Source organism: Scomber japonicus, chromosome 16 (genome assembly GCF_027409825.1).
Source record: "Scomber japonicus isolate fScoJap1 chromosome 16, fScoJap1.pri, whole genome shotgun sequence".
NCBI lineage: Eukaryota > Metazoa > Chordata > Actinopteri > Scombriformes > Scombridae > Scomber > Scomber japonicus.
The window spans coordinates 26,340,216-26,360,388 of NC_070593.1; the positions used below are offsets into that span (position 1 = coordinate 26,340,216).

At 38.0% G+C, this 20,173-nt stretch overlaps 24 non-coding genes across 24 annotated transcripts; all 24 read left to right on the forward strand.

The window, feature by feature from the left end:
• Window positions 1–528: 528 nt before the first annotated feature.
• On the forward strand, window positions 529–669 carry LOC128376041 (U4 spliceosomal RNA). The gene has a single exon (XR_008323196.1). It is a non-coding gene; the product is annotated as a U4 spliceosomal RNA (small nuclear RNA).
• A 704-nt stretch (window positions 670–1,373) lies between these two features.
• LOC128375954 (U4 spliceosomal RNA) lies at window positions 1,374–1,514 on the forward strand. The gene has a single exon (XR_008323115.1). It is a non-coding gene; the product is annotated as a U4 spliceosomal RNA (small nuclear RNA).
• A 704-nt stretch (window positions 1,515–2,218) lies between these two features.
• Window positions 2,219–2,359, forward strand: LOC128375955 (U4 spliceosomal RNA). Its single transcript, XR_008323116.1, has one exon. It is a non-coding gene; the product is annotated as a U4 spliceosomal RNA (small nuclear RNA).
• A 704-nt stretch (window positions 2,360–3,063) lies between these two features.
• Window positions 3,064–3,204, forward strand: LOC128375957 (U4 spliceosomal RNA). Its single transcript, XR_008323118.1, has one exon. It is a non-coding gene; the product is annotated as a U4 spliceosomal RNA (small nuclear RNA).
• A 704-nt stretch (window positions 3,205–3,908) lies between these two features.
• LOC128375958 (U4 spliceosomal RNA) lies at window positions 3,909–4,049 on the forward strand. Its single transcript, XR_008323119.1, has one exon. It is a non-coding gene; the product is annotated as a U4 spliceosomal RNA (small nuclear RNA).
• A 704-nt stretch (window positions 4,050–4,753) lies between these two features.
• Window positions 4,754–4,894, forward strand: LOC128375960 (U4 spliceosomal RNA). The gene has a single exon (XR_008323120.1). It is a non-coding gene; the product is annotated as a U4 spliceosomal RNA (small nuclear RNA).
• A 704-nt stretch (window positions 4,895–5,598) lies between these two features.
• On the forward strand, window positions 5,599–5,739 carry LOC128376042 (U4 spliceosomal RNA). The gene has a single exon (XR_008323197.1). It is a non-coding gene; the product is annotated as a U4 spliceosomal RNA (small nuclear RNA).
• A 704-nt stretch (window positions 5,740–6,443) lies between these two features.
• Window positions 6,444–6,584, forward strand: LOC128375961 (U4 spliceosomal RNA). Its single transcript, XR_008323121.1, has one exon. It is a non-coding gene; the product is annotated as a U4 spliceosomal RNA (small nuclear RNA).
• Window positions 6,585–7,288: 704 nt separating this feature from the next.
• LOC128375962 (U4 spliceosomal RNA) lies at window positions 7,289–7,429 on the forward strand. The gene has a single exon (XR_008323122.1). It is a non-coding gene; the product is annotated as a U4 spliceosomal RNA (small nuclear RNA).
• A 704-nt stretch (window positions 7,430–8,133) lies between these two features.
• Window positions 8,134–8,274, forward strand: LOC128376043 (U4 spliceosomal RNA). The gene has a single exon (XR_008323198.1). It is a non-coding gene; the product is annotated as a U4 spliceosomal RNA (small nuclear RNA).
• A 704-nt stretch (window positions 8,275–8,978) lies between these two features.
• Window positions 8,979–9,119, forward strand: LOC128375963 (U4 spliceosomal RNA). The gene has a single exon (XR_008323123.1). It is a non-coding gene; the product is annotated as a U4 spliceosomal RNA (small nuclear RNA).
• A 704-nt stretch (window positions 9,120–9,823) lies between these two features.
• Window positions 9,824–9,964, forward strand: LOC128375964 (U4 spliceosomal RNA). Its single transcript, XR_008323124.1, has one exon. It is a non-coding gene; the product is annotated as a U4 spliceosomal RNA (small nuclear RNA).
• A 704-nt stretch (window positions 9,965–10,668) lies between these two features.
• Window positions 10,669–10,809, forward strand: LOC128375965 (U4 spliceosomal RNA). The gene has a single exon (XR_008323125.1). It is a non-coding gene; the product is annotated as a U4 spliceosomal RNA (small nuclear RNA).
• Window positions 10,810–11,513: 704 nt separating this feature from the next.
• LOC128376052 (U4 spliceosomal RNA) lies at window positions 11,514–11,654 on the forward strand. The gene has a single exon (XR_008323207.1). It is a non-coding gene; the product is annotated as a U4 spliceosomal RNA (small nuclear RNA).
• A 704-nt stretch (window positions 11,655–12,358) lies between these two features.
• Window positions 12,359–12,499, forward strand: LOC128375966 (U4 spliceosomal RNA). Its single transcript, XR_008323126.1, has one exon. It is a non-coding gene; the product is annotated as a U4 spliceosomal RNA (small nuclear RNA).
• A 704-nt stretch (window positions 12,500–13,203) lies between these two features.
• On the forward strand, window positions 13,204–13,344 carry LOC128376044 (U4 spliceosomal RNA). The gene has a single exon (XR_008323199.1). It is a non-coding gene; the product is annotated as a U4 spliceosomal RNA (small nuclear RNA).
• A 704-nt stretch (window positions 13,345–14,048) lies between these two features.
• Window positions 14,049–14,189, forward strand: LOC128375967 (U4 spliceosomal RNA). Its single transcript, XR_008323127.1, has one exon. It is a non-coding gene; the product is annotated as a U4 spliceosomal RNA (small nuclear RNA).
• A 704-nt stretch (window positions 14,190–14,893) lies between these two features.
• On the forward strand, window positions 14,894–15,034 carry LOC128375969 (U4 spliceosomal RNA). Its single transcript, XR_008323129.1, has one exon. It is a non-coding gene; the product is annotated as a U4 spliceosomal RNA (small nuclear RNA).
• A 704-nt stretch (window positions 15,035–15,738) lies between these two features.
• On the forward strand, window positions 15,739–15,879 carry LOC128375970 (U4 spliceosomal RNA). The gene has a single exon (XR_008323130.1). It is a non-coding gene; the product is annotated as a U4 spliceosomal RNA (small nuclear RNA).
• Window positions 15,880–16,583: 704 nt separating this feature from the next.
• LOC128375971 (U4 spliceosomal RNA) lies at window positions 16,584–16,724 on the forward strand. Its single transcript, XR_008323131.1, has one exon. It is a non-coding gene; the product is annotated as a U4 spliceosomal RNA (small nuclear RNA).
• Window positions 16,725–17,428: 704 nt separating this feature from the next.
• On the forward strand, window positions 17,429–17,569 carry LOC128375972 (U4 spliceosomal RNA). The gene has a single exon (XR_008323132.1). It is a non-coding gene; the product is annotated as a U4 spliceosomal RNA (small nuclear RNA).
• Window positions 17,570–18,273: 704 nt separating this feature from the next.
• On the forward strand, window positions 18,274–18,414 carry LOC128375973 (U4 spliceosomal RNA). The gene has a single exon (XR_008323133.1). It is a non-coding gene; the product is annotated as a U4 spliceosomal RNA (small nuclear RNA).
• Window positions 18,415–19,118: 704 nt separating this feature from the next.
• Window positions 19,119–19,259, forward strand: LOC128375974 (U4 spliceosomal RNA). The gene has a single exon (XR_008323134.1). It is a non-coding gene; the product is annotated as a U4 spliceosomal RNA (small nuclear RNA).
• Window positions 19,260–19,963: 704 nt separating this feature from the next.
• Window positions 19,964–20,104, forward strand: LOC128376045 (U4 spliceosomal RNA). Its single transcript, XR_008323200.1, has one exon. It is a non-coding gene; the product is annotated as a U4 spliceosomal RNA (small nuclear RNA).
• The last annotated feature ends 69 nt before the right edge of the window (window positions 20,105–20,173 follow it).

Sequence of the window (20,173 nt, forward strand, 5' to 3'; positions counted from 1 at the left end):
CCCTAGCATCCCATCTTTACAGTCGTGGAAAAAGCGGTCTTTGTAATCAATAAGCCAATGAGATGCGACATTCACTCGCTAATTTCTGAGAATTGCATCACGTTGGGCCACAGTCTTGGAAAACTAGATCGAACCAACCCAACCATGGTACTCCTGGGCATATTATCTCAAAATGAAGATTGTAGTACTCGCAAAAGTTTCTGAAATTTGCCAGCGACAATGATTTGTGAAACCGGGAAAAGGCAACATCTGCGATCTCTATATTTCTTTTGTGAAACGAGCATTTGACTTAAAAATACAAAACATGTCAATTGGGATAACATTATCTCAGGTATAAGGTTATCCAAAGTTTCTCAAATTTCTCCATTAGACTGGGATTGCACTTACATGGAAAAGGCGGGGTTTGTGATCTACTAGCCAATCAGGTGCATTCATCTAACACTGTACGGTCAGTACACTGTGAGAACTGCACCACGTATGTGGTGAGCATTAAACCACGTCCCTTTTAGACTCGTCACTAAACTAGATATCCTTTCGCAGAGGCAATTTCATAGTCTATGAAGTTCTACTGAGACGTGATTGTTGCTGGTTGAAAACTTAACCCAATACCCCGCCTGGATGACTTGAAATATAGTCAGCTGTGGCAATTTTTGTCAGTCTCTCAAGAGACTATAAATTCTGTTTAAATATTAATGTTTATTTTGGTTCTTGTGCTTTCATGAATCCATCCAGTATTTTTAAAAATTGCCTTTAAATGTTTTTCTGAAATAAGTACACTCCAAGTATAGCCAAACATGGTTATCTTGAGAGTAAGATCGGTAGGTTGTCTAATGTTTCTTAAATTTCCCTAGCATCCCATCTTTACAGTCGTGGAAAAAGCGGTCTTTGTAATCAATAAGCCAATGAGATGCGACATTCACTCGTTAATTTCTGAGAATTGCATCACATTGGACCACAGTCTTGGAAAACTAGATCGAACCAACCCAACCATGGTACTCCTGGGCATATTATCTCAAAATGAAGATTGTAGTACTCGCAAAAGTTTCTGAAAATTGCCAGTGACAATGATTTGTGAAACCGGGAAAAGGCAACATCTGCGATCTCTATATTTCTTTTGTGAAACGAGCATTTGACTTAAAAATACAAAACATGTCAATTGGGATAACATTATCTCAGGTATAAGGTTATCCAAAGTTTCTCAAATTTCTCCATTAGACTGGGATTGCACTTACATGGAAAAGGCGGGGTTTGTGATCTACTAGCCAATCAGGTGCATTCATCTAACACTGTACGGTCAGTACACTGTGAGAACTGCACCACGTATGTGGTGAGCATTAAACCACGTCCCTTTTAGACTCGTCACTAAACTAGATATCCTTTCGCAGAGGCAATTTCATAGTCTATGAAGTTCTACTGAGACGTGATTATTGCTGGTTGAAAACTTAACCCAATACCCCGCCTGGATGACTTGAAATATAGTCAGCTGTGGCAATTTTTGTCAGTCTCTCAAGAGACTATAAATTCTGTTTAAATATTAATGTTTATTTTGGTTCTTGTGGTTTCATGAATCCATTCAGTATTTTTAAAAATTGCCTTTAAATGTTTTTCTGAAATAAGTACACTCCAAGTATAGCCAAACATGGTTATCTTGAGAGTAAGATCGGTAGGTTGTCTAATGTTTCTTAAATTTCCCTAGCATCCCATCTTTACAGTCGTGGAAAAAGCGGTCTTTGTAATCAATAAGCCAATGAGATGCGACATTCACTCGTTAATTTCTGAGAATTGCATCACGTTGGACCACAGTCTTGGAAAACTAGATCGAACCAACCCAACCATGGTACTCCTGGGCATATTATCTCAAAATGAAGATTGTAGTACTCGCAAAAGTTTCTGAAATTTGCCAGTGACAATGATTTGTGAAACCGGGAAAAGGCAACATCTGCGATCTCTATATTTCTTTTGTGAAACGAGCATTTGACTTAAAAATACAAAACATGTCAATTGGGATAACATTATCTCAGGTATAAGGTTATCCAAAGTTTCTCAAATTTCTCCATTAGACTGGGATTGCACTTACATGGAAAAGGCGGGGTTTGTGATCTACTAGCCAATCAGGTGCATTCATCTAACACTGTACGTTCAGTACACTGTGAGAACTGCACCACGTATGTGGTGAGCATTAAACCACGTCCCTTTTTAACTCGTCACTAAACTAGATATCCTTTCGCAGAGGCAATTTCATAGTCTATGAAGTTCTACTGAGACGTGATTATTGCTGGTTGAAAACTTAACCCAATACCCCGCCTGGATGACTTGAAATATAGTCAGCTGTGGCAATTTTTGTCAGTCTCTCAAGAGACTATACATTCTGTTTAAATATTAATGTTTATTTTGGTTCTTGTGCTTTCATGAATCCATCCAGTATTTTTAAAAATTGCCTTTAAATGTTTTTCTGAAATAAGTACACTCCAAGTATAGCCAAACATGGTTATCTTGAGAGTAAGATCGGTAGGTTGTCTAATGTTTCTTAAATTTCCCTAGCATCCCATCTTTACAGTCGTGGAAAAAGCGGTCTTTGTAATCAATAAGCCAATGAGATGCGACATTCACTCGCTAATTTCTGAGAATTGCATCACGTTGGGCCACAGTCTTGGAAAACTAGATCGAACCAACCCAACCATGGTACTCCTGGGCATATTATCTCAAAATGAAGATTGTAGTACTCGCAAAAGTTTCTGAAATTTGCCAGTGACAATGATTTGTGAAACCGGGAAAAGGCAACATCTGCGATCTCTATATTTCTTTTGTGAAACGAGCATTTGACTTAAAAATACAAAACATGTCAATTGGGATAACAGTATCTCAGGTATAAGGTTATCCAAAGTTTCTCAAATTTCTCCATTAGACTGGGATTGCACTTACATGGAAAAGGCGGGGTTTGTGATCTACTAGCCAATCAGGTGCATTCATCTAACACTGTACGGTCAGTACACTGTGAGAACTGCACCACGTATGTGGTGAGCATTAAACCACGTCCCTTTTAGACTCGTCACTAAACTAGATATCCTTTCGCAGAGGCAATTTCATAGTCTATGAAGTTCTACTGAGACGTGATTATTGCTGGTTGAAAACTTAACCCAATACCCCGCCTGGATGACTTGAAATATAGTCAGCTGTGGCAATTTTTGTCAGTCTCTCAAGAGACTATACATTCTGTTTAAATATTAATGTTTATTTTGGTTCTTGTGCTTTCATGAATCCATCCAGTATTTTTAAAAATTGCCTTTAAATGTTTTTCTGAAATAAGTACACTCCAAGTATAGCCAAACATGGTTATCTTGAGAGTAAGATCGGTAGGTTGTCTAATGTTTCTTAAATTTCCCTAGCATCCCATCTTTACAGTCGTGGAAAAAGCGGTCTTTGTAATCAATAAGCCAATGAGATGCGACATTCACTCGTTAATTTCTGAGAATTGCATCACGTTGGACCACAGTCTTGGAAAACTAGATCGAACCAACCCAACCATGGTACTCCTGGGCATATTATCTCAAAATGAAGATTGTAGTACTCGCAAAAGTTTCTGAAATTTGCCAGTGACAATGATTTGTGAAACCGGGAAAAGGCAACATCTGCGATCTCTATATTTCTTTTGTGAAACGAGCATTTGACTTAAAAATACAAAACATGTCAATTGGGATAACATTATCTCAGGTATAAGGTTATCCAAAGTTTCTCAAATTTCTCCATTAGACTGGGATTGCACTTACATGGAAAAGGCGGGGTTTGTGATCTACTAGCCAATCAGGTGCATTCATCTAACACTGTACGGTCAGTACACTGTGAGAACTGCACCACGTATGTGGTGAGCATTAAACCACGTCCCTTTTAGACTCGTCACTAAACTAGATATCCTTTCGCAGAGGCAATTTCATAGTCTATGAAGTTCTACTGAGACGTGATTATTGCTGGTTGAAAACTTAACCCAATACCCCGCCTGGATGACTTGAAATATAGTCAGCTGTGGCAATTTTTGTCAGTCTCTCAAGAGACTATAAATTCTGTTTAAATATTAATGTTTATTTTGGTTCTTGTGCTTTCATGAATCCATCCAGTATTTTTAAAAATTGCCTTTAAATGTTTTTCTGAAATAAGTACACTCCAAGTATAGCCAAACATGGTTATCTTGAGAGTAAGATCGGTAGGTTGTCTAATGTTTCTTAAATTTCCCTAGCATCCCATCTTTACAGTCGTGGAAAAAGCGGTCTTTGTAATCAATAAGCCAATGAGATGCGACATTCACTCGTTAATTTCTGAGAATTGCATCACGTTGGACCACAGTCTTGGAAAACTAGATCGAACCAACCCAACCATGGTACTCCTGGGCATATTATCTCAAAATGAAGATTGTAGTACTCGCAAAAGTTTCTGAAATTTGCCAGTGACAATGATTTGTGAAACCGGGAAAAGGCAACATCTGCGATCTCTATATTTCTTTTGTGAAACGAGCATTTGACTTAAAAATACAAAACATGTCAATTGGGATAACATTATCTCAGGTATAAGGTTATCCAAAGTTTCTCAAATTTCTCCATTAGACTGGGATTGCACTTACATGGAAAAGGCGGGGTTTGTGATCTACTAGCCAATCAGGTGCATTCATCTAACACTGTACGTTCAGTACACTGTGAGAACTGCACCACGTATGTGGTGAGCATTAAACCACGTCCCTTTTTAACTCGTCACTAAACTAGATATCCTTTCGCAGAGGCAATTTCATAGTCTATGAAGTTCTACTGAGACGTGATTATTGCTGGTTGAAAACTTAACCCAATACCCCGCCTGGATGACTTGAAATATAGTCAGCTGTGGCAATTTTTGTCAGTCTCTCAAGAGACTATACATTCTGTTTAAATATTAATGTTTATTTTGGTTCTTGTGCTTTCATGAATCCATCCAGTATTTTTAAAAATTGCCTTTAAATGTTTTTCTGAAATAAGTACACTCCAAGTATAGCCAAACATGGTTATCTTGAGAGTAAGATCGGTAGGTTGTCTAATGTTTCTTAAATTTCCCTAGCATCCCATCTTTACAGTCGTGGAAAAAGCGGTCTTTGTAATCAATAAGCCAATGAGATGCGACATTCACTCGCTAATTTCTGAGAATTGCATCACGTTGGGCCACAGTCTTGGAAAACTAGATCGAACCAACCCAACCATGGTACTCCTGGGCATATTATCTCAAAATGAAGATTGTAGTACTCGCAAAAGTTTCTGAAATTTGCCAGCGACAATGATTTGTGAAACCGGGAAAAGGCAACATCTGCGATCTCTATATTTCTTTTGTGAAACGAGCATTTGACTTAAAAATACAAAACATGTCAATTGGGATAACATTATCTCAGGTATAAGGTTATCCAAAGTTTCTCAAATTTCTCCATTAGACTGGGATTGCACTTACATGGAAAAGGCGGGGTTTGTGATCTACTAGCCAATCAGGTGCATTCATCTAACACTGTACGGTCAGTACACTGTGAGAACTGCACCACGTATGTGGTGAGCATTAAACCACGTCCCTTTTAGACTCGTCACTAAACTAGATATCCTTTCGCAGAGGCAATTTCATAGTCTATGAAGTTCTACTGAGACGTGATTGTTGCTGGTTGAAAACTTAACCCAATACCCCGCCTGGATGACTTGAAATATAGTCAGCTGTGGCAATTTTTGTCAGTCTCTCAAGAGACTATAAATTCTGTTTAAATATTAATGTTTATTTTGGTTCTTGTGCTTTCATGAATCCATCCAGTATTTTTAAAAATTGCCTTTAAATGTTTTTCTGAAATAAGTACACTCCAAGTATAGCCAAACATGGTTATCTTGAGAGTAAGATCGGTAGGTTGTCTAATGTTTCTTAAATTTCCCTAGCATCCCATCTTTACAGTCGTGGAAAAAGCGGTCTTTGTAATCAATAAGCCAATGAGATGCGACATTCACTCGCTAATTTCTGAGAATTGCATCACGTTGGGCCACAGTCTTGGAAAACTAGATCGAACCAACCCAACCATGGTACTCCTGGGCATATTATCTCAAAATGAAGATTGTAGTACTCGCAAAAGTTTCTGAAATTTGCCAGTGACAATGATTTGTGAAACCGGGAAAAGGCAACATCTGCGATCTCTATATTTCTTTTGTGAAACGAGCATTTGACTTAAAAATACAAAACATGTCAATTGGGATAACAGTATCTCAGGTATAAGGTTATCCAAAGTTTCCCAAATTTCTCCATTAGACTGGGATTGCACTTACATGGAAAAGGCGGGGTTTGTGATCTACTAGCCAATCAGGTGCATTCATCTAACACTGTACGGTCAGTACACTGTGAGAACTGCACCACGTATGTGGTGAGCATTAAACCACGTCCCTTTTAGACTCGTCACTAAACTAGATATCCTTTCGCAGAGGCAATTTCATAGTCTATGAAGTTCTACTGAGACGTGATTATTGCTGGTTGAAAACTTAACCCAATACCCCGCCTGGATGACTTGAAATATAGTCAGCTGTGGCAATTTTTGTCAGTCTCTCAAGAGACTATACATTCTGTTTAAATATTAATGTTTATTTTGGTTCTTGTGCTTTCATGAATCCATCCAGTATTTTTAAAAATTGCCTTTAAATGTTTTTCTGAAATAAGTACACTCCAAGTATAGCCAAACATGGTTATCTTGAGAGTAAGATCGGTAGGTTGTCTAATGTTTCTTAAATTTCCCTAGCATCCCATCTTTACAGTCGTGGAAAAAGCGGTCTTTGTAATCAATAAGCCAATGAGATGCGACATTCACTCGTTAATTTCTGAGAATTGCATCACGTTGGACCACAGTCTTGGAAAACTAGATCGAACCAACCCAACCATGGTACTCCTGGGCATATTATCTCAAAATGAAGATTGTAGTACTCGCAAAAGTTTCTGAAATTTGCCAGTGACAATGATTTGTGAAACCGGGAAAAGGCAACATCTGCGATCTCTATATTTCTTTTGTGAAACGAGCATTTGACTTAAAAATACAAAACATGTCAATTGGGATAACATTATCTCAGGTATAAGGTTATCCAAAGTTTCTCAAATTTCTCCATTAGACTGGGATTGCACTTACATGGAAAAGGCGGGGTTTGTGATCTACTAGCCAATCAGGTGCATTCATCTAACACTGTACGGTCAGTACACTGTGAGAACTGCACCACGTATGTGGTGAGCATTAAACCACGTCCCTTTTAGACTCGTCACTAAACTAGATATCCTTTCGCAGAGGCAATTTCATAGTCTATGAAGTTCTACTGAGACGTGATTATTGCTGGTTGAAAACTTAACCCAATACCCCGCCTGGATGACTTGAAATATAGTCAGCTGTGGCAATTTTTGTCAGTCTCTCAAGAGACTATAAATTCTGTTTAAATATTAATGTTTATTTTGGTTCTTGTGCTTTCATGAATTCATCCAGTATTTTTAAAAATTGCCTTTAAATGTTTTTCTGAAATAAGTACACTCCAAGTATAGCCAAACATGGTTATCTTGAGAGTAAGATCGGTAGGTTGTCTAATGTTTCTTAAATTTCCCTAGCATCCCATCTTTACAGTCGTGGAAAAAGCGGTCTTTGTAATCAATAAGCCAATGAGATGCGACATTCACTCGTTAATTTCTGAGAATTGCATCACGTTGGACCACAGTCTTGGAAAACTAGATCGAACCAACCCAACCATGGTACTCCTGGGCATATTATCTCAAAATGAAGATTGTAGTACTCGCAAAAGTTTCTGAAATTTGCCAGTGACAATGATTTGTGAAACCGGGAAAAGGCAACATCTGCGATCTCTATATTTCTTTTGTGAAACGAGCATTTGACTTAAAAATACAAAACATGTCAATTGGGATAACATTATCTCAGGTATAAGGTTATCCAAAGTTTCTCAAATTTCTCCATTAGACTGGGATTGCACTTACATGGAAAAGGCGGGGTTTGTGATCTACTAGCCAATGAGGTGCATTCATCTAACACTGTACGTTCAGTACACTGTGAGAACTGCACCACGTATGTAGTGAGCATTAAACCACGTCCCTTTTTAACTCGTCACTAAACTAGATATCCTTTCGCAGAGGCAATTTCATAGTCTATGAAGTTCTACTGAGACGTGATTGTTGCTGGTTGAAAACTTAACCCAATACCCCGCCTGGATGACTTGAAATATAGTCAGCTGTGGCAATTTTTGTCAGTCTCTCAAGAGACTATACATTCTGTTTAAATATTAATGTTTATTTTGGTTCTTGTGCTTTCATGAATCCATCCAGTATTTTTAAAAATTGCCTTTAAATGTTTTTCTGAAATAAGTACACTCCAAGTATAGCCAAACATGGTTATCTTGAGAGTAAGATCGGTAGGTTGTCTAATGTTTCTTAAATTTCCCTAGCATCCCATCTTTACAGTCGTGGAAAAAGCGGTCTTTGTAATCAATAAGCCAATGAGATGCGACATTCACTCGCTAATTTCTGAGAATTGCATCACGTTGGGCCACAGTCTTGGAAAACTAGATCGAACCAACCCAACCATGGTACTCCTGGGCATATTATCTCAAAATGAAGATTGTAGTACTCGCAAAAGTTTCTGAAATTTGCCAGTGACAATGATTTGTGAAACCGGGAAAAGGCAACATCTGCGATCTCTATATTTCTTTTGTGAAACGAGCATTTGACTTAAAAATACAAAACATGTCAATTGGGATAACAGTATCTCAGGTATAAGGTTATCCAAAGTTTCTCAAATTTCTCCATTAGACTGGGATTGCACTTACATGGAAAAGGCGGGGTTTGTGATCTACTAGCCAATCAGGTGCATTCATCTAACACTGTACGGTCAGTACACTGTGAGAACTGCACCACGTATGTGGTGAGCATTAAACCACGTCCCTTTTAGACTCGTCACTAAACTAGATATCCTTTCGCAGAGGCAATTTCATAGTCTATGAAGTTCTACTGAGACGTGATTATTGCTGGTTGAAAACTTAACCCAATACCCCGCCTGGATGACTTGAAATATAGTCAGCTGTGGCAATTTTTGTCAGTCTCTCAAGAGACTATACATTCTGTTTAAATATTAATGTTTATTTTGGTTCTTGTGCTTTCATGAATCCATCCAGTATTTTTAAAAATTGCCTTTAAATGTTTTTCTGAAATAAGTACACTCCAAGTATAGCCAAACATGGTTATCTTGAGAGTAAGATCGGTAGGTTGTCTAATGTTTCTTAAATTTCCCTAGCATCCCATCTTTACAGTCGTGGAAAAAGCGGTCTTTGTAATCAATAAGCCAATGAGATGCGACATTCACTCGTTAATTTCTGAGAATTGCATCACGTTGGACCACAGTCTTGGAAAACTAGATCGAACCAACCCAACCATGGTACTCCTGGGCATATTATCTCAAAATGAAGATTGTAGTACTCGCAAAAGTTTCTGAAATTTGCCAGTGACAATGATTTGTGAAACCGGGAAAAGGCAACATCTGCGATCTCTATATTTCTTTTGTGAAACGAGCATTTGACTTAAAAATACAAAACATGTCAATTGGGATAACATTATCTCAGGTATAAGGTTATCCAAAGTTTCTCAAATTTCTCCATTAGACTGGGATTGCACTTACATGGAAAAGGCGGGGTTTGTGATCTACTAGCCAATCAGGTGCATTCATCTAACACTGTACGGTCAGTACACTGTGAGAACTGCACCACGTATGTGGTGAGCATTAAACCACGTCCCTTTTAGACTCGTCACTAAACTAGATATCCTTTCGCAGAGGCAATTTCATAGTCTATGAAGTTCTACTGAGACGTGATTATTGCTGGTTGAAAACTTAACCCAATACCCCGCCTGGATGACTTGAAATATAGTCAGCTGTGGCAATTTTTGTCAGTCTCTCAAGAGACTATAAATTCTGTTTAAATATTAATGTTTATTTTGGTTCTTGTGCTTTCATGAATCCATCCAGTATTTTTAAAAATTGCCTTTAAATGTTTTTCTGAAATAAGTACACTCCAAGTATAGCCAAACATGGTTATCTTGAGAGTAAGATCGGTAGGTTGTCTAATGTTTCTTAAATTTCCCTAGCATCCCATCTTTACAGTCGTGGAAAAAGCGGTCTTTGTAATCAATAAGCCAATGAGATGCGACATTCACTCGTTAATTTCTGAGAATTGCATCACGTTGGACCACAGTCTTGGAAAACTAGATCGAACCAACCCAACCATGGTACTCCTGGGCATATTATCTCAAAATGAAGATTGTAGTACTCGCAAAAGTTTCTGAAATTTGCCAGTGACAATGATTTGTGAAACCGGGAAAAGGCAACATCTGCGATCTCTATATTTCTTTTGTGAAACGAGCATTTGACTTAAAAATACAAAACATGTCAATTGGGATAACATTATCTCAGGTATAAGGTTATCCAAAGTTTCTCAAATTTCTCCATTAGACTGGGATTGCACTTACATGGAAAAGGCGGGGTTTGTGATCTACTAGCCAATCAGGTGCATTCATCTAACACTGTACGGTCAGTACACTGTGAGAACTGCACCACGTATGTGGTGAGCATTAAACCACGTCCCTTTTTAACTCGTCACTAAACTAGATATCCTTTCGCAGAGGCAATTTCATAGTCTATGAAGTTCTACTGAGACGTGATTATTGCTGGTTGAAAACTTAACCCAATACCCCGCCTGGATGACTTGAAATATAGTCAGCTGTGGCAATTTTTGTCAGTCTCTCAAGAGACTATACATTCTGTTTAAATATTAATGTTTATTTTGGTTCTTGTGCTTTCATGAATCCATCCAGTATTTTTAAAAATTGCCTTTAAATGTTTTTCTGAAATAAGTACACTCCAAGTATAGCCAAACATGGTTATCTTGAGAGTAAGATCGGTAGGTTGTCTAATGTTTCTTAAATTTCCCTAGCATCCCATCTTTACAGTCGTGGAAAAAGCGGTCTTTGTAATCAATAAGCCAATGAGATGCGACATTCACTCGCTAATTTCTGAGAATTGCATCACGTTGGGCCACAGTCTTGGAAAACTAGATCGAACCAACCCAACCATGGTACTCCTGGGCATATTATCTCAAAATGAAGATTGTAGTACTCGCAAAAGTTTCTGAAATTTGCCAGTGACAATGATTTGTGAAACCGGGAAAAGGCAACATCTGCGATCTCTATATTTCTTTTGTGAAACGAGCATTTGACTTAAAAATACAAAACATGTCAATTGGGATAACATTATCTCAGGTATAAGGTTATCCAAAGTTTCTCAAATTTCTCCATTAGACTGGGATTGCACTTACATGGAAAAGGCGGGGTTTGTGATCTACTAGCCAATCAGGTGCATTCATCTAACACTGTACGGTCAGTACACTGTGAGAACTGCACCACGTATGTGGTGAGCATTAAACCACGTCCCTTTTAGACTCGTCACTAAACTAGATGTCCTTTCGCAGAGGCAATTTCATAGTCTATGAAGTTCTACTGAGACGTGATTATTGCTGGTTGAAAACTTAACCCAATACCCCGCCTGGATGACTTGAAATATAGTCAGCTGTGGCAATTTTTGTCAGTCTCTCAAGAGACTATACATTCTGTTTAAATATTAATGTTTATTTTGGTTCTTGTGCTTTCATGAATCCATCCAGTATTTTTAAAAATTGCCTTTAAATGTTTTTCTGAAATAAGTACACTCCAAGTATAGCCAAACATGGTTATCTTGAGAGTAAGATCGGTAGGTTGTCTAATGTTTCTTAAATTTCCCTAGCATCCCATCTTTACAGTCGTGGAAAAAGCGGTCTTTGTAATCAATAAGCCAATGAGATGCGACATTCACTCGTTAATTTCTGAGAATTGCATCACGTTGGACCACAGTCTTGGAAAACTAGATCGAACCAACCCAACCATGGTACTCCTGGGCATATTATCTCAAAATGAAGATTGTAGTACTCGCAAAAGTTTCTGAAATTTGCCAGTGACAATGATTTGTGAAACCGGGAAAAGGCAACATCTGCGATCTCTATATTTCTTTTGTGAAACGAGCATTTGACTTAAAAATACAAAACATGTCAATTGGGATAACATTATCTCAGGTATAAGGTTATCCAAAGTTTCTCAAATTTCTCCATTAGACTGGGATTGCACTTACATGGAAAAGGCGGGGTTTGTGATCTACTAGCCAATCAGGTGCATTCATCTAACACTGTACGGTCAGTACACTGTGAGAACTGCACCACGTATGTGGTGAGCATTAAACCACGTCCCTTTTAGACTCGTCACTAAACTAGATATCCTTTCGCAGAGGCAATTTCATAGTCTATGAAGTTCTACTGAGACGTGATTATTGCTGGTTGAAAACTTAACCCAATACCCCGCCTGGATGACTTGAAATATAGTCAGCTGTGGCAATTTTTGTCAGTCTCTCAAGAGACTATACATTCTGTTTAAATATTAATGTTTATTTTGGTTCTTGTGCTTTCATGAATCCATCCAGTATTTTTAAAAATTGCCTTTAAATGTTTTTCTGAAATAAGTACACTCCAAGTATAGCCAAACATGGTTATCTTGAGAGTAAGATCGGTAGGTTGTCTAATGTTTCTTAAATTTCCCTAGCATCCCATCTTTACAGTCGTGGAAAAAGCGGTCTTTGTAATCAATAAGCCAATGAGATGCGACATTCACTCGCTAATTTCTGAGAATTGCATCACGTTGGGCCACAGTCTTGGAAAACTAGATCGAACCAACCCAACCATGGTACTCCTGGGCATATTATCTCAAAATGAAGATTGTAGTACTCGCAAAAGTTTCTGAAATTTGCCAGCGACAATGATTTGTGAAACCGGGAAAAGGCAACATCTGCGATCTCTATATTTCTTTTGTGAAACGAGCATTTGACTTAAAAATACAAAACATGTCAATTGGGATAACATTATCTCAGGTATAAGGTTATCCAAAGTTTCTCAAATTTCTCCATTAGACTGGGATTGCACTTACATGGAAAAGGCGGGGTTTGTGATCTACTAGCCAATCAGGTGCATTCATCTAACACTGTACGGTCAGTACACTGTGAGAACTGCACCACGTATGTGGTGAGCATTAAACCACGTCCCTTTTAGACTCGTCACTAAACTAGATATCCTTTCGCAGAGGCAATTTCATAGTCTATGAAGTTCTACTGAGACGTGATTGTTGCTGGTTGAAAACTTAACCCAATACCCCGCCTGGATGACTTGAAATATAGTCAGCTGTGGCAATTTTTGTCAGTCTCTCAAGAGACTATAAATTCTGTTTAAATATTAATGTTTATTTTGGTTCTTGTGCTTTCATGAATCCATCCAGTATTTTTAAAAATTGCCTTTAAATGTTTTTCTGAAATAAGTACACTCCAAGTATAGCCAAACATGGTTATCTTGAGAGTAAGATCGGTAGGTTGTCTAATGTTTCTTAAATTTCCCTAGCATCCCATCTTTACAGTCGTGGAAAAAGCGGTCTTTGTAATCAATAAGCCAATGAGATGCGACATTCACTCGTTAATTTCTGAGAATTGCATCACATTGGACCACAGTCTTGGAAAACTAGATCGAACCAACCCAACCATGGTACTCCTGGGCATATTATCTCAAAATGAAGATTGTAGTACTCGCAAAAGTTTCTGAAAATTGCCAGTGACAATGATTTGTGAAACCGGGAAAAGGCAACATCTGCGATCTCTATATTTCTTTTGTGAAACGAGCATTTGACTTAAAAATACAAAACATGTCAATTGGGATAACATTATCTCAGGTATAAGGTTATCCAAAGTTTCTCAAATTTCTCCATTAGACTGGGATTGCACTTACATGGAAAAGGCGGGGTTTGTGATCTACTAGCCAATCAGGTGCATTCATCTAACACTGTACGGTCAGTACACTGTGAGAACTGCACCACGTATGTGGTGAGCATTAAACCACGTCCCTTTTAGACTCGTCACTAAACTAGATATCCTTTCGCAGAGGCAATTTCATAGTCTATGAAGTTCTACTGAGACGTGATTATTGCTGGTTGAAAACTTAACCCAATACCCCGCCTGGATGACTTGAAATATAGTCAGCTGTGGCAATTTTTGTCAGTCTCTCAAGAGACTATAAATTCTGTTTAAATATTAATGTTTATTTTGGTTCTTGTGGTTTCATGAATCCATTCAGTATTTTTAAAAATTGCCTTTAAATGTTTTTCTGAAATAAGTACACTCCAAGTATAGCCAAACATGGTTATCTTGAGAGTAAGATCGGTAGGTTGTCTAATGTTTCTTAAATTTCCCTAGCATCCCATCTTTACAGTCGTGGAAAAAGCGGTCTTTGTAATCAATAAGCCAATGAGATGCGACATTCACTCGTTAATTTCTGAGAATTGCATCACGTTGGACCACAGTCTTGGAAAACTAGATCGAACCAACCCAACCATGGTACTCCTGGGCATATTATCTCAAAATGAAGATTGTAGTACTCGCAAAAGTTTCTGAAATTTGCCAGTGACAATGATTTGTGAAACCGGGAAAAGGCAACATCTGCGATCTCTATATTTCTTTTGTGAAACGAGCATTTGACTTAAAAATACAAAACATGTCAATTGGGATAACATTATCTCAGGTATAAGGTTATCCAAAGTTTCTCAAATTTCTCCATTAGACTGGGATTGCACTTACATGGAAAAGGCGGGGTTTGTGATCTACTAGCCAATCAGGTGCATTCATCTAACACTGTACGTTCAGTACACTGTGAGAACTGCACCACGTATGTGGTGAGCATTAAACCACGTCCCTTTTTAACTCGTCACTAAACTAGATATCCTTTCGCAGAGGCAATTTCATAGTCTATGAAGTTCTACTGAGACGTGATTATTGCTGGTTGAAAACTTAACCCAATACCCCGCCTGGATGACTTGAAATATAGTCAGCTGTGGCAATTTTTGTCAGTCTCTCAAGAGACTATACATTCTGTTTAAATATTAATGTTTATTTTGGTTCTTGTGCTTTCATGAATCCATCCAGTATTTTTAAAAATTGCCTTTAAATGTTTTTCTGAAATAAGTACACTCCAAGTATAGCCAAACATGGTTATCTTGAGAGTAAGATCGGTAGGTTGTCTAATGTTTCTTAAATTTCCCTAGCATCCCATCTTTACAGTCGTGGAAAAAGCGGTCTTTGTAATCAATAAGCCAATGAGATGCGACATTCACTCGCTAATTTCTGAGAATTGCATCACGTTGGGCCACAGTCTTGGAAAACTAGATCGAACCAACCCAACCATGGTACTCCTGGGCATATTATCTCAAAATGAAGATTGTAGTACTCGCAAAAGTTTCTGAAATTTGCCAGTGACAATGATTTGTGAAACCGGGAAAAGGCAACATCTGCGATCTCTATATTTCTTTTGTGAAACGAGCATTTGACTTAAAAATACAAAACATGTCAATTGGGATAACAGTATCTCAGGTATAAGGTTATCCAAAGTTTCTCAAATTTCTCCATTAGACTGGGATTGCACTTACATGGAAAAGGCGGGGTTTGTGATCTACTAGCCAATCAGGTGCATTCATCTAACACTGTACGGTCAGTACACTGTGAGAACTGCACCACGTATGTGGTGAGCATTAAACCACGTCCCTTTTAGACTCGTCACTAAACTAGATATCCTTTCGCAGAGGCAATTTCATAGTCTATGAAGTTCTACTGAGACGTGATTATTGCTGGTTGAAAACTTAACCCAATACCCCGCCTGGATGACTTGAAATATAGTCAGCTGTGGCAATTTTTGTCAGTCTCTCAAGAGACTATACATTCTGTTTAAATATTAATGTTTATTTTGGTTCTTGTGCTTTCATGAATCCATCCAGTATTTTTAAAAATTGCCTTTAAATGTTTTTCTGAAATAAGTACACTCCAAGTATAGCCAAACATGGTTATCTTGAGAGTAAGATCGGTAGGTTGTCTAATGTTTCTTAAATTTCCCTAGCATCCCATCTTTACAGTCGTGGAAAAAGCGGTCTTTGTAATCAATAAGCCAATGAGATGCGACATTCACTCGTTAATTTCTGAGAATTGCATCACGTTGGACCACAGTCTTGGAAAACTAGATCGAACCAACCCAACCATGGTACTCCTGGGCATATTATCTCAAAATGAAGATTGTAGTACTCGCAAAAGTTTCTGAAATTTGCCAGTGACAATGATTTGTGAAACCGGGAAAAGGCAACATCTGCGATCTCTATATTTCTTTTGTGAAACGAGCATTTGACTTAAAAATACAAAACATGTCAATTGGGATAACATTATCTCAGGTATAAGGTTATCCAAAGTTTCTCAAATTTCTCCATTAGACTGGGATTGCACTTACATGGAAAAGGCGGGGTTTGTGATCTACTAGCCAATCAGGTGCATTCATCTAACACTGTACGGTCAGTACACTGTGAGAACTGCACCACGTATGTGGTGAGCATTAAACCACGTCCCTTTTAGACTCGTCACTAAACTAGATATCCTTTCGCAGAGGCAATTTCATAGTCTATGAAGTTCTACTGAGACGTGATTATTGCTGGTTGAAAACTTAACCCAATACCCCGCCTGGATGACTTGAAATATAGTCAGCTGTGGCAATTTTTGTCAGTCTCTCAAGAGACTATAAATTCTGTTTAAATATTAATGTTTATTTTGGTTCTTGTGCTTTCATGAATCCATCCAGTATTTTTAAAAATTGCCTTTAAATGTTTTTCTGAAATAAGTACACTCCAAGTATAGCCAAACATGGTTATCTTGAGAGTAAGATCGGTAGGTTGTCTAATGTTTCTTAAATTTCCCTAGCATCCCATCTTTACAGTCGTGGAAAAAGCGGTCTTTGTAATCAATAAGCCAATGAGATGCGACATTCACTCGTTAATTTCTGAGAATTGCATCACGTTGGACCACAGTCTTGGAAAACTAGATCGAACCAACCCAACCATGGTACTCCTGGGCATATTATCTCAAAATGAAGATTGTAGTACTCGCAAAAGTTTCTGAAATTTGCCAGTGACAATGATTTGTGAAACCGGGAAAAGGCAACATCTGCGATCTCTATATTTCTTTTGTGAAACGAGCATTTGACTTAAAAATACAAAACATGTCAATTGGGATAACATTATCTCAGGTATAAGGTTATCCAAAGTTTCTCAAATTTCTCCATTAGACTGGGATTGCACTTACATGGAAAAGGCGGGGTTTGTGATCTACTAGCCAATCAGGTGCATTCATCTAACACTGTACGTTCAGTACACTGTGAGAACTGCACCACGTATGTGGTGAGCATTAAACCACGTCCCTTTTTAACTCGTCACTAAACTAGATATCCTTTCGCAGAGGCAATTTCATAGTCTATGAAGTTCTACTGAGACGTGATTATTGCTGGTTGAAAACTTAACCCAATACCCCGCCTGGATGACTTGAAATATAGTCAGCTGTGGCAATTTTTGTCAGTCTCTCAAGAGACTATACATTCTGTTTAAATATTAATGTTTATTTTGGTTCTTGTGCTTTCATGAATCCATCCAGTATTTTTAAAAATTGCCTTTAAATGTTTTTCTGAAATAAGTACACTCCAAGTATAGCCAAACATGGTTATCTTGAGAGTAAGATCGGTAGGTTGTCTAATGTTTCTTAAATTTCCCTAGCATCCCATCTTTACAGTCGTGGAAAAAGCGGTCTTTGTAATCAATAAGCCAATGAGATGCGACATTCACTCGCTAATTTCTGAGAATTGCATCACGTTGGGCCACAGTCTTGGAAAACTAGATCGAACCAACCCAACCATGGTACTCCTGGGCATATTATCTCAAAATGAAGATTGTAGTACTCGCAAAAGTTTCTGAAATTTGCCAGCGACAATGATTTGTGAAACCGGGAAAAGGCAACATCTGCGATCTCTATATTTCTTTTGTGAAACGAGCATTTGACTTAAAAATACAAAACATGTCAATTGGGATAACAGTATCTCAGGTATAAGGTTATCCAAAGTTTCTCAAATTTCTCCATTAGACTGGGATTGCACTTACATGGAAAAGGCGGGGTTTGTGATCTACTAGCCAATCAGGTGCATTCATCTAACACTGTACGGTCAGTACACTGTGAGAACTGCACCACGTATGTGGTGAGCATTAAACCACGTCCCTTTTAGACTCGTCACTAAACTAGATATCCTTTCGCAGAGGCAATTTCATAGTCTATGAAGTTCTACTGAGACGTGATTATTGCTGGTTGAAAACTTAACCCAATACCCCGCCTGGATGACTTGAAATATAGTCAGCTGTGGCAATTTTTGTCAGTCTCTCAAGAGACTATACATTCTGTTTAAATATTAATGTTTATTTTGGTTCTTGTGCTTTCATGAATCCATCCAGTATTTTTAAAAATTGCCTTTAAATGTTTTTCTGAAATAAGTACACTCCAAGTATAGCCAAACATGGTTATCTTGAGAGTAAGATCGGTAGGTTGTCTAATGTTTCTTAAATTTCCCTAGCATCCCATCTTTACAGTCGTGGAAAAAGCGGTCTTTGTAATCAATAAGCCAATGAGATGCGACATTCACTCGTTAATTTCTGAGAATTGCATCACGTTGGACCACAGTCTTGGAAAACTAGATCGAACCAACCCAACCATGGTACTCCTGGGCATATTATCTCAAAATGAAGATTGTAGTACTCGCAAAAGTTTCTGAAATTTGCCAGTGACAATGATTTGTGAAACCGGGAAAAGGCAACATCTGCGATCTCTATATTTCTTTTGTGAAACGAGCATTTGACTTAAAAATACAAAACATGTCAATTGGGATAACATTATCTCAGGTATAAGGTTATCCAAAGTTTCTCAAATTTCTCCATTAGACTGGGATTGCACTTACATGGAAAAGGCGGGGTTTGTGATCTACTAGCCAATCAGGTGCATTCATCTAACACTGTACGGTCAGTACACTGTGAGAACTGCACCACGTATGTGGTGAGCATTAAACCACGTCCCTTTTAGACTCGTCACTAAACTAGATATCCTTTCGCAGAGGCAATTTCATAGTCTATGAAGTTCTACTGAGACGTGATTATTGCTGGTTGAAAACTTAACCCAATACCCCGCCTGGATGACTTGAAATATAGTCAGCTGTGGCAATTTTTGTCAGTCTCTCAAGAGACTATAAATTCTGTTTAAATATTAATGTTTATTTTGGTTCTTGTGCTTTCATGAATTCATCCAGTATTTTTAAAAATTGCCTTTAAATGTTTTTCTGAAATAAGTACACTCCAAGTATAGCCAAACATGGTTATCTTGAGAGTAAGATCGGTAGGTTGTCTAATGTTTCTTAAATTTCCCTAGCATCCCATCTTTACAGTCGTGGAAAAAGCGGTCTTTGTAATCAATAAGCCAATGAGATGCGACATTCACTCGTTAATTTCTGAGAATTGCATCACGTTGGACCACAGTCTTGGAAAACTAGATCGAACCAACCCAACCATGGTACTCCTGGGCATATTATCTCAAAATGAAGATTGTAGTACTCGCAAAAGTTTCTGAAATTTGCCAGTGACAATGATTTGTGAAACCGGGAAAAGGCAACATCTGCGATCTCTATATTTCTTTTGTGAAACGAGCATTTGACTTAAAAATACAAAACATGTCAATTGGGATAACATTATCTCAGGTATAAGGTTATCCAAAGTTTCTCAAATTTCTCCATTAGACTGGGATTGCACTTACATGGAAAAGGCGGGGTTTGTGATCTACTAGCCAATGAGGTGCATTCATCTAACACTGTACGTTCAGTACACTGTGAGAACTGCACCACGTATGTAGTGAGCATTAAACCACGTCCCTTTTTAACTCGTCACTAAACTAGATATCCTTTCGCAGAGGCAATTTCATAGTCTATGAAGTTCTACTGAGACGTGATTGTTGCTGGTTGAAAACTTAACCCAATACCCCGCCTGGATGACTTGAAATATAGTCAGCTGTGGCAATTTTTGTCAGTCTCTCAAGAGACTATACATTCTGTTTAAATATTAATGTTTATTTTGGTTCTTGTGCTTTCATGAATCCATCCAGTATTTT